Here is a 13382-nt window from a genome sequence, read left to right on the forward strand (position 1 = left end):
AATAATAATAATAATATTAATAATAATAATATTGATAGTAATAATATTAATAATAATGATAAAAAATCTAAAGTGAATACTTCACCGAACGTCTAAGTCACGACCTCAAGGCTGATAGTAGGATCAATCGAGTGTCTCCGCAGAACAAACAATGACGATCCCGCTTCGTGTTGTGAAACAGTGGCCGTATCCTACACGCGACCTTGTAGATGCCACTTGTAGTTGACTTCCACTCGCTCGATCGTATGGTGGTCCGTGCTGCTAGCGGGGTAACAGCGGTGCTGGAGAATTATTCTTGCTGATATATCAGCTGCGTATAAGATCACTGGCGGGGTAGCCTGCCCCTACCAGTGTGCAGAAGATGTTTCTGCCGATAAACTGCAGGCTATTGTTATCGCACAACACAAGAACTAATCGAAAAAAAAAAACACCCGTACGATAACTCGTGTATTGTTATTCTGCGAATCAAACTGAGAGAAACAATTTGCGTCTAATCGAGACGAAAGCAAAACAACGAAAGAGTAGAGTATGTAATAGCAATAGATTTTTATTCAGCAAAATCTGATACAACACGTTCACACGTTCAATTTCTGAGTATTTTTAATTTAAAGTGCTTTTCATAATGAACTCCTACATACAGCAAATGTTCCAGAATAATAGAATAAATCTCAATAAACATTTCGATTAACAAAAATAATATTTGAATTTTTTCTTAATTTTTTGAGCTTGCGCTTGACCGAACATTTCGTAGTTGCTCCTCCGTGATGACTCTGAGCTAGTGATGTTTCACAGGGAACCACGTATATGGCAACTTAAAATTAGTTTACCATTGTCATTGTACAACAATTCAGTAGCTTTGATGGGGACCTAGCGTAGTTGGTAACATTTCCGCCAACCACGCTGGTGGTCTGGGTTCGTATCCCAAACGCCGACATACGTGTCGATGGTTGTAGGGTGGGGTGATCCACTCGTAATCAACCCAATTAGTCTAGGTTTAATCCCAACTGACAGCGGGAGATTTTTTTAAGCAAAAAATCTCTGGGATGCTTTACATCACATAAGGAAGTAGAGCCATTGACGTTGGTCCGTTAATCAATGGGTCGTAAGTTAGGGTCCTGGGTGAGGTCGTCTTTCCGGGCGACGGTGATTAGCACAACGACAGCGGCGGAAATAGACTGATGGGAAATAAACGAGAATAAAAAATTATTAGCTTACGCTTTGTATAGATCCATAACGGCACCGGCCACGTCCTTACGGTGCACAGTGGCAGGTCTCTATGCAAAAGACGGAAAAAACCTAAAAGTCTTCTTCATAAAATTGGAAATTACATATTATTACAATTTTGGAGAGGTGAACTCATTTCTGATGTCAGAAAATGTTGAAAATAGCAATTTATGCACCTAAAGTGCCATTAGACCTTTCTCATGATAAGACTTTTGTTTTTGCTTCAATCTTGCTTAAAATTTTGATAGGATAATCGCTTTTATATTCATCTCAACACCCATATTCATCTCATTGCTCTTATTTGGTCAATTTACTGTAAAATTTTACCTTTTTGCCTTTCTCCTAGAAAGGTATAGCAATCACTTGCAAAACCGAAAGTATAAAAGTGCTCCAAAGGGCCGAATGGCATATATCACTCGACTCAGCTCAACGAGCTGAGCATTTTCTGTATGTGTGTGTGTGTGTATGTGCAGATTTTTATTCTCACTCACTTTTCTCAGAGATGGCTGGACCGATTTTCATGAAATTAATTGCAAATGAAAGGACTTGTTGTCCCATAAGACCCTATTAAATTTCATTGTAATCGGATTTTTAGTTTAGAGGTTATGTAGCCAAATGTGAAAATCATGAAACATCAATATCTCAAAACTACACATCCGATTTGAACAAAATTGATTTCAAATGAACGGGCTACCTGAAATACCCTTAACTTTTGAATTTCATAAAGGTTGAACTTGTGGTTCAAAAGTTATGACAAGAAACGTGTTTTGAAGACTACTCAATCTCACTTATGTTTCTCAGAGATGGCTGGACCGATTTTCATAAAATCAGTGTCTTGTTGCCCCATAAGACCCTATTGATTTGTTATGCAATCAGACTATTACTTTGCCTGTTATGTTTAAAAATGTGAAATCCAGCTATGAAAAGGAACATATTCCGAAGACTACTTGAACTCACTCACTTTTCTCAGAGATGGCTGATCCGATTTCCACAAAATTAGTGTCAACTAATAAGTCTAGTTGCCTCGTAACACCCTATTGAATTTTACTGTAATCGGACTGTAACTTCGTCTGTGAAGTACCAAATTGTGAAAACCACGAAACTTCATTATCTCAGAAACTACAAAACCGATTTGATCAATATTATTATCAGATGAGCGGGCTAGTTAAGGGTTAACTGATGAATTATGATTGAACACGTGGTTTCAAAGTTTGGCTGCCCTATACGTTCCCATTTCATTTGATTATAATTGAACTTAAGACCCCGTTATGTATTAAATTGTTGATAAAACAACGAAAGTCTATTACTTCAAAGATCACATGACTTATTTGAACATAACTAGTGTCATACGAACGAGTCATCTCTCAAACTTACGAATAACAAACTTCATAACAATTTGATATGTGGCTCAAAAGTTATGGAAAGAAAAGAAATTCAAAGGCTATTTAAAACTATACCTGCTTTAATTGATATATGTAGTCTCAACATAATTTAAATGTGGTTTTGTACTATTTGAACGTTCCAAATTCATTGATTCCTTGCGATGTGTTTAAAGTCTGCAAATACACGACGAATCGGTCATAAGATATGATCAAAGTCAAATAACAAATCGTTTGAAATGATTGGTTTTATCGAAATGACAATATCCTCGACTTTTGGCTTTTGTACATCGCCCTAATTCTGAATATATTCATATTGGGTGGTATTCAGTCATTTTCAGCAAATTTTCTGGCATCAATCTGACACCGGAAATACTCATATTGGGAGGAATTTAGTTATTTTGGTTGTTTTCCAGAAACTAACAGTGGTCATCTTTAAATTCAAAATGGTGTCAAGGGTCAATGTTCGGTTTCTATGCATCATCTTGATTACGGAAATATCCATGCTGAGTATTATTTGGTCATTTTCGGCTGGTTCCTATATGTTGCCATTTAGCAATTCAAAATGGTGCCTGAGGTCAATTGTTAGCTCATTGCATCATTCTGGTTCCAGAGATACTCATATTGGATGGTATTTGATTATTTTAGGCTGTTTTTCACAAACCGGAAGTCGCGATCTTGGATTTCAAAATGGTATTTGAGATAATTTCTGGCCTCTGAGCGTCATTCTGGTTGAAGAAACACCCATATTGGGTGTAACTCGATCATTTTCCGCTGTTTCCCAGGAACCGGAAGTCGCCAACCTAGAATCCAAAATGGGGTCTGTGGTCGAAATCAGCTGCTGTGTATCATTCTAGATCCGGAGATACTCATGTTAGACGGAAATCGGCCATTTTTGGCTGTTTTCCAGAAACCACAAGTTGCCATCCTACAATTCATAATGGTGTTTGAAGTCGATTTGTGGCTCCAGTGCATCATTACGATTCCGAAAATACCCATATTGGGTGGTATTTGGTCGTTTGCCGCTGTTTTTCCGAAACCGGAAGTCGCCATCTTAGAAATCAAAATGGTATCTGTGGTCGAATTTAGCTCCTGTGTATCTTTCTTTATCCGGATATTATTATATTGGGTGGAAATCGTCCATTTTTGGCTGTTTTCCAGAAACCGGAAGTTGCCATCTTACAATCCAAAATGTTGCCTGAGGTCGATTATGGAACATATTTGTTACCACTAATAACATTCACCCGCCAAAAAAGGTTCCATTTATTTGATTAGTTCGCGAGATGTGCAGAAATTTGTGCAGAAACATGTGCTTACAGAAGAGGGAGGGACGTCGAACCATTATGGACATATTTATTACCCTTTAAAACATCCACATGCCAAATTCGGTTTCATTTGCTTGGTTTGTTCCTGAATTGTGCAGAAATGTATGTTTCATTTGTATTGGACCCCTTCTTTCCAGAAGAGGGAGGGACCTCAAACTATCATAGGAACCTTTATCGGGACCAAAAACCCCTACATACAAATTTTCACGTCGATCGGTTCGGTAGTTTTCGAGCCAATATGGATCAAACAGACAGACAGACCGGACTACATTTTTATATGTATAGATTACAACATCAATATTTTAGAACCTAAAGAGTGGATATACATTTATTGGATTTAAGCGTTCATGTAAATCTATTTTTACAAATAAAAGTTTGGATGAGAAAGGCTGGGTCTGACCGCTAGGTGGATTAATTTAGGTTTTTTAAAGTAAAAGTAGTTTTATTTTACCTCTTAATTAAGTCGAGTAGTCGGAAGTTGAGAGCGATGAGAAGAGCGAAATATAAGCGACGCGACGGGAAGAATATAGGTGCTAAGATGAATATTGGGTGGTTCCCACACTTGTTTTTCATCGAAAAATTTTATATCGCATTTTTTTTATTTGGTTCTTAGGGTACTCCTTTTTGAATTAGGGTGGTGCAAGAATCGTCATAATTCAATTTGTTTTATTTTGAAAATTTTTTAGCTTTTAAGCTGCTTGACCAATTAAAGATCTTTCTGCGACAAGTTAGAGGCCTTTTAAGGAAAATTATGAGATCTTATGGGACCTTCCAGTTGGTCTCGAGGTACGATGCTGGCCTAACAAGCCAGTCGTCGTAGGTTCGAGTCTCGGCTCGGGAGATACTGTTAGTGTCAGTAGGATCGTAGCGCTAGCCCCGCAATTGTCCTGTACATCAAACAGTTGGCTGCGAAGTCTGTGTATAATAAACAGAAGGTCAAGTTCCAAATCGGAATGTAGCACCAAGGCTTTGCTTTATGAGATCTTATGGTAGTTTGTTTTAACGTCATTGAGAATATAGAAGACAATATATATTTTTCTCATCAATTCAATTTATTCTCTCTTTATACATCTTGCAGTACTGATAGCAGTTTACAAGTTTATATAAAAATACTTGAAACTACTGGAAAAAACTTCATGTATACTTCCCAGTCTATCATGTTATTTAAATATAAGAAATTGAATATTTTACAACTGACCACCATGCGTCTCCATAGTTTTATTTTCAAAATATCTCCCTATGAGCAAAGATGAGCAAAACGGGACCCAAAAATCTGAAAATAACAATAAATTTCCCATTGATTGTTGGCTATCCGATCGTTCCGAACTTGTTACAAGATTGTACGGTAGCAATGAAATTAAAAATACATGTTTTTTTTGGTTTCCCTGCAGTATGTTTTACTTCGATTGAGAAATTGCTAGTATTTTTGGCAAGTCTTAAAAATTAACCAAAAGATACATAAATTTCTCTTTAGAATGAAACTTGTTTAATCAAAATCGGATTAAAACTGAGGGAGTTTCAGTTGTGTGAAGTTGAGCTAAACATTGTGATTTCAAACATGAAAATCATCGAAATTGCCTGATATTGAAACATTCAAAGTGCGATTAAAAATTGATATATCAACCGATTGCCATGAAACTTTGGGAAAAGGTCATCAACACTTTTAGAATCTTCGGAAAAATGCAAAACATAAAAAATATTGACATGAAAAATCAAGTTTTTTTCTGGCCTTCGACCACTGTGCGGTCTTTAGGAGATTACAAGAAAGGAGGTGTCAGTGTCGTTGTTGTTGGAGGTCGAGTTTACCTCTACAACTCCACGACTGCGATGGAAAGGTAGGGTTTGGTCGCAGTGGTAAGTGACGATTCGAACAATGTTGCGCGCGACGTCAACTCATTATGAAGGCAAGCCAAAATTAATATCGCGTAGCCGTTAGATTACTAACGATATTTATCGACCGAGCCAAACCTACTCCGATTTGCAACACGTCTATATAAAAGCAACGGGTGAGCAATCTTCGGCTAAACGGTCAAACCGAGATCGAGTTTATTTCTAAATCTGTACGACTGAGGCAAAGAGAAGATTTTGTTATCATGTCTCCGGGGTAATTGATGGAATTGAACGATGTTGCGCGCGAAGCTAGCCTACAAAAACGCTGCATGCATTCATAACCAGAAAACTTAGAAAAATGCAAATATGCATTTAAAACTAAACAGAGCTCTAAGTTTATTCACAAAACGCCAGAACAATCGCAATCAAACTTTAGCTGTTATGGGCTCTTGTCACACCAACCAACAAGATTTCAATATAATTAAAAATTATATAATTGGGTAGAATATCCGTAACCGTCCTGTCAGGAGTTTTCATGGTAGGTGATACCCAGATAATTGTCACGAGCATATTTAAAGATTCATAGTGCCACACTTATAAGGATAAATAGCACAATAAACAGTCTACAAAAAAAAAACAAATCAATTGGTTTTAAAAAGGCCAGCTGTAAACACCGGGTGTATAAAATATATAACTCTATCTAATCCATTTCGCAAACATACGTTATCACAAAAATAGACGGCGAATTTCAAATTAAGTTGACAAATTGTGTGGAAAAGTCTAAAAAATTAGATTTAAACTCAAATAACTCAACCTGGTTTTTTGATATTAGTGCAAACCTGTGTATATTCCATTCGCCTTCTTTCTAAAACTGCTAAAACATTGGAAATCGGTTGATAAATTACTGAGTTAAAAAAATCATACGCGCTGAGGTTTAAAAACCCGTTTTTGACCATAACTTCAGGTTTTGAGGGTGTTTGGAAAATTTCTAGTATAAGCGAATATCACACCCGACAAGACCTATAACCAACACTAGGTCACTTCAGAAATTCTTGCATTTTTTTTTTATTTGTAGCACAGTGTTATACACTACACATAACACACATAGCCAGAAGTCGAATGAGAGAGTACCAAAATCGGCCTCTCCAAAGCAGCGGTCGCAAGTAGCACGAAAAGTTCAAAAGCAAAAAACATTTTTTTTTTACTTTTTATATACTTTAGCAGACAGATGAAAACCCGCAACACTTCGCTTTTACTCTCTGTTTCGCCGCTTCACACTACTAATATGCGGATGGAACAAAAATAACTTCTCTCAAGTCAATGTATCAGGAATCCTTCGAAGTTCATTCAGTGGAAATCCGAACGACTTAATCAAACTAAATAATCGAAAACACTGTAGTTTATCAATGAAACGCGCCGCGGAAATCTTGCAGATCAACCGACGGCAGTGATGCTACCTCTCCCTTCTTGAATTTCTCCTAATTTTTTTTTAGAGAAATTATAACAAAACTCTTCGTAAAAAGTCTACGATGGAGAAATTAAAAACAATTTTTTTAAAAGTTAACTTTGAAAGAAATATTTTCGATATTTTTAAAATATTATGGATTCCAATGATTCAAATCACTTAAATTAAAACATTTCTAAAAAAATTTTCTCATTATTTATAATTTATTTATAATTTTTTTCAACTTGTTCTAAATTTTTCGATGTACTTCATTATTAAGTATTGAAATTTCGGTTTTATTTTGAAAATACGCTATTTGTGTCTAACTTCTCAAAATTTTATCGAATTATAATAAACTAGTTCGAAAATGCCTAAAATTTATTGAATTCACATGAAGTAGTCTAAATTTAGGGTAAATAATGTTACGGTTGGGGAACTTAGTAAATTTTGACAAAAGCTCAACATATGTAATTTTATGCAATAATTATAATTCCGTCTTTGACGAGGACATTACAAAAAATTAGATTTCAGAGTCAATATTTGGTCGAATCAAATTACATGACGATGTAGTAAACTGCCCATTGGGTATTTTGTCTCGAAAATTTGGATAGTAGTCGTTTGGAGTGTATGGTTTACACTGCATTTTTATCGTGGTTAGTTTTTTGAAAATTAGAAAAAATGCCGTTAATACTAGAAGCAGAAACTGTCAATGTTTGCCAAGAAACAGAAGTGTCTGCTTCTCTGTTGAAGCAACACTAGGGACCTACGATCTTCTGGCCGGATGTTTCTTCGTACCACTGTTTAAATTATGTGGTATGAAGCCAGCGGTGTCACTTTCGTACTCAAGAACATGCGAATTCCTCTCCGTTCCATGGTAACTATATCATTCCAAATAAAGTTGCATTTTTATTAACAGAAAAAAAACTGCGTGAACTTAGTTGTGTAACAAACTGTTAGTGTCACGACTTTTCAAGAAAAAATGATATTGAATACTGGAACCTTGCATCGCAAGATTTGCTTATAAATATTCACTTATGGGATCTGGTAAGTTTTTCTGAATCAATATTATCATATATTTATTTATTTGAAACGCTGTATCAATGTAACAGAATCAATTTCCAGCAAAATTTAAAAGTGTGAGCCACTGCAAAAAATGAATAACTCTAGAGTCTAGGTGAAGACTATGTTTGAGAATGGAAGAGTTTTTTCATAAAACTATCAGTCATTCAATAGTAAACTAAAGGCTTTTCAGTCCATATAGCGAGATACACAATAATAATAACATTTTTGGAATACATTCACCTCTCTTGATTGTTCTATTGACCCTCATATCTGAATTTATTTATCACACATTTGCAAATCTTTCTGTTTAACACATCACTACGATAAATCAGATACGGGGAAGGTGGTTACAAAATATTTCCAAAATAAGACGACGTGCTCTAAAAACGGCGCTCGCCATATATTATTTATGTTCACAAATACAAGGTACGCATCCCTCGCGTACTTCAAAAGCTAAATCTTACGACTGTGCGATTGTTTTCAATCAACTTTTTGACAGATGTCATCCCAAAACGTAAATTTTTATATGCCACTGTAATAATCCAACTTAGGGTGTGCTTCCAGAGTAGGTCTTCTGGCTTTCCCATTTCTTACCGTAACGTGACTGAATCGACACACCGAAAGTGATATTTGACGATCGAAATTGTCAAGTTTATGACGAAATTTCGTCGACGACAATGACGGTTGCTTGGGATAATGATGACATAAAACGGTTTTCCACGGGATGTAAATGGCTTTTATGGTGCAAGCACTTTCTCACATTGCGTCCTTCACATTTCAGAAAGATATTTCAGCAAAATGTAACGTGCTGCAGGCATTCGTTTGGTGATTCGTGTGACATCCGAGCTTATTACTGCGAGTGTGCAGTGTTGTGTCTTTCCCCAATGTAATTCACTCTAATATACCGAATGTCACATGCATGTTTTGCGCTAACTGGTTCGCACATTAACCCTTGGTTCCATTGACTAATGGTCGCATACAGTCAGCTGCAGCATCTCTGGTTGAATCATGGTTGCTTGTGTACACAAAAACACGGCAAACAATGTATGTACTGATGCGTCTACCCAACCTACTCGGGTCCGGATGCTCGTTATGTTTACCTTGGCACTGCCGGAGAAACCTCATTCTCTGCGCCCAGGCCAACGCTGCTACATACACGAAAGTTAAAAGCTTTCCAGCCACACAATTTTGTCAGGTTGCTCTCTGCTGCAGCATCAAAGGGGAAGTATGCGCTTGGAACCAGGAAGAAAGTCTAACCACACTTACTGGCAAATACGAGTACCTACATGTACTGCAGAAGGAAAGTCACTGTCGCTACTTCAAAACCTTCCTGACTCCAGCCATTTCGGAAATAAAAAAAAAACATCAAACAACGTGCTTAGCTTGGTGAAGGTAAATATTATAACATATGCATAGACAACCCCGATGCATAATTATTTAATTAATAACTTTTTAATAAGCAATGCAACGAATGGGACCTGCGACCCCGATGACAATGAGTCTTATGTCAGTGAGACTTGTGTATAGATACACACATAAAAGTTCGCAATTTCCGTTCCTGACTGCAGCAGATGTGTGGTTTCCGAAGAACTTGGGGGACACGTTGTGATTACTATTGTGCTTTGTGCTGGAAGTTTCATTTCTGTAATTATTCCTTGAACTACTTTCTGCAGTAACAACATGAAGACCGGGACTGGAAACTCCACCTTAAACACGCTTGTATTCGGAAAAGGTTTCGTCTGTTTGTAAGGGTAGCTTTTAACTCAAATATCGGTTCATACGTTTGTGTAATTGAAGACTGATCTAAATACAGCTAATGCTACACTTGCTGCTAGCGGGGGCCTAGTGTGGTTGGTAACGTCTCCGCCAACCACGCTCGACGCCTGGGTTCGAATCCCACCGCCGACATAGGTGTTGTGAGGTGGCGTGATCATCCACTCATTACCAACCCAACTGGTCTAGATTCAATCCTAGCCGACACCGGGAGATTTTCTGAGGCAAAAAATCTCTGGGATCACGCCTTCCATCGCATGAGGAAGTAAAGCCGTTGGCGCCGGTCCGTTGGTAAACGGGTCGTGAGTTAGGGACCTGGGTGTGGAGTCGCCTCCCTGGGCGTCGGTAATTGGCCACAACAGTGGCGGAAATAGACCGACGGAAAATAAGCGAGAATAAAAAAAAAATACACTTGCTGCTTTAATTCATTACTAAAACATTAAATCCGGAGGTTGCTTGATCAAATGTTGTTAAAATTGTATTGGAAAAAACTGAATATAAACAAAGAAACAATAAATGATAATATTTGAAGAGCTGACAATAACGTTAATAGCAACTATATTTTCTGTCTTTAGAATTTTTATGCCCAAAATTATGCTTGACCCAATGTTATGAACTATTATATAAATTATTAAAAAGGTTTTTTTGAGTGTTTTAATGAATTTTCGTTAGTGATTTTCAACTCCCGGAAAAATGCTCAACCCCCACCCCATAGTTCAGTCGTATTCCAAAGATTTGATACTGAATCAAATGAACCTATAATGAAACGTCCTCAATTGCACTGAATTAAATGACAAAGGTTTCACACTGAAAGATGATTTCAGTATTAAAGCCGAGACTCTACCTTGTTGTGCAACTGTTGTTCAAAATGAAAAGCGGATGATGAGACTCAAGCAAAGAGCTTCCAGTTTGAGATGTTTGTTCTAAACAAGCCACTTGTAGTTACGGTTCAACAGCTGATTAGTCGCTAACTAATTGCAGCTAACCAGAATCACCAGCTGAGGTTGAAATTGTTGACGTAGAAAGTTTTCCATCTTTCGAATTTGTTTCTACGAATTAAGCTTTTTGCAATAGTTGCAATTTACAACAATTGAGTGAAGAACCGTAACGAAATGCCGAGCGACAAAGAGCCATTTGTAGCCACCCCGTTGTTGTTGTTGTCGACAGCGTACAACTCGAAATCTCACTAATGCCAATTTGTATGCGATGAAATCCTTGCTTTTTCCCAGAATGTTGTCTAGCAATGAGGGCGTTGTTTGTTTCAATGGTACAAGCTTGTAAATATAGGTCAACAGCTCGCGTGAAGTTGGCATCGCCGCGTCTGCTTTGGGTATACCATTTATTGACAGTTTTGTTGGTAAATATATGCATGTTTTTCAACGCTCCTTGGTTCAGTTATAAGATAATAAACGACGATGAACTTTTGCTGAGCAATTGGTGGAAGAAATTGAATTATAGATAGTAGTATCTATAGCTGAGTCGGCTCTACTTTTTTGACCTATATTTAAATAGAAGAAAATTTAGCATTTTAGTCAGCGTCTATTTTTTTTCATTTGAACCAAAATTTCTCGTGTTGAAAATCTTTTCAAGTATGTTCCTTTATTCAGCAAGTGAAAAGTTAAATGATTGCGTGCCTACGAAACTAAGCGTTCCTATTAGTATTCAAAGTGCGACTTTCCAAACAAATTTGACATGCGAACAGCTACTGTGAAAGCATAACGACCCCTAACAGTCGGCACCGCAAACTGAAAGCACAGGGTGTCTAGCGCTGAATACGAAATTCATCGCGTCCTACGCGTTTGAGTATGCAACGTGCCTAATAAAGTGCTACTTTGACAATGAAGTATGCTTGGCGCACCAAAAGTTAAATGCGAGAGGTTTTATCCTACATACCTATGTGTTCATTGTCGTGTGCGCAGTTGAGAGTTTGGTTTATAAATGCAGTGTTCATCTTCCAAGATAGTGTTAATCCTATTTTTTATGTTCGGGCCTATCTGCTATAGTAGATAAAAAGGAATGAATCATAAAAACTATGGATTGTTAAAATGCCCGAAAAAATAACATCAAAGAAACCTTCAAAGTTGCTGTAATTGTGCATAGTTATACCATAATTTAACTAGATTTTTCATTGTAAATACATCAATTTTATATCAAACATCATTGCACAATAATCCAGAAACCAAATTTAGGGGGGAATTTGGGTCTAGAGCTCTATAGCAACATTTTAGAGAAAAACTTTCTTCTAAAAAGTTATTACATATGATAAAGTGCTTATTAAAAAATTATCAAAAATTAGGGTGACCAACATTTTCGATGCAATCAAGTAGCTAACTTTTTTATCTTTGTGAATAGAAGAAAAATTTGTTCTAGAATAGTATAGCTCCATTGATTTTAAGTTACTTTGTAAAAAAAGTTTTTCTCTACCTTTGAAAACAACCGATTTATATTGAAAAAACACATTTTGCGCTCTAACTTTTTTATTTCAAGTTTTATCTTAAAACTGTCTTTGACCGACTTTTAGAGCTTTTTAAGAGAAACAATTTGCAATGCAGTTATCGTAAATACCTCAATTTTACTCAAAGTTATTAATATTCTTCATCAACAAATATGCGTTTCTCATTTGTATGTCATTCTTTTTGCGGCAAACATAAAAAATATCTTTTGGTCTTTTGCTATAGAGCTCTAGACCCAAATTTCCCCCTAAATTTGGTTTCTGGACGATTTTGCATTGTCCAGAACAAAAAAAAACATGGTTTTTGTTATTTTTACCATGAAAAAGGGGGGTAGTGATAACTTTTTCAGGCAGTTTTCCCATGCATTTAGCCTCTGTGTTTTCGGAAAGGTTTTTCCAGATAAGTTCTTACCATATTTCCAGAATTTCAAATAAAATAAGATTTAATCTTTTTATTCTCTCGTTGACAGAGGTACTAATAAGTTTTAAGAGGATAATTTAAAATGATTTTTCATAATCTTCACTTTCAATTATATTTATCATTTCCGTTTTGGCCTTTTGTTTTAGTCCTAATTTAAAACCAATTTTAAAATACTTTTCTCTGTTGTTATTTGTTCTAGTTTTTTTTTGATTCCAGCATCGTTCTCAAGCATTTTTAGTGAATTCGAAAGGCAGACCTCGTTCACATTTGGCAACACGCCGAAGGTTTTTGTGTTGCCAAAAACGAACTTTTTTATGATTTATTTTCTTTTTTCAAGTAACCTATGTAACTTAGACATAATAATGCTACCAATGGACTACCTTTTGAATTCCTAGCCGTTGAAGGTATCGCTTGATGGGTATTTGTTCAATAATGTGGGATTCTCCGGAGTTCAACCAGGCCTATGACGATC

This window comes from Wyeomyia smithii, chromosome 3, assembly GCF_029784165.1.
Source record: "Wyeomyia smithii strain HCP4-BCI-WySm-NY-G18 chromosome 3, ASM2978416v1, whole genome shotgun sequence".
Classification (NCBI taxonomy): Eukaryota; Metazoa; Arthropoda; class Insecta; order Diptera; family Culicidae; genus Wyeomyia; species Wyeomyia smithii.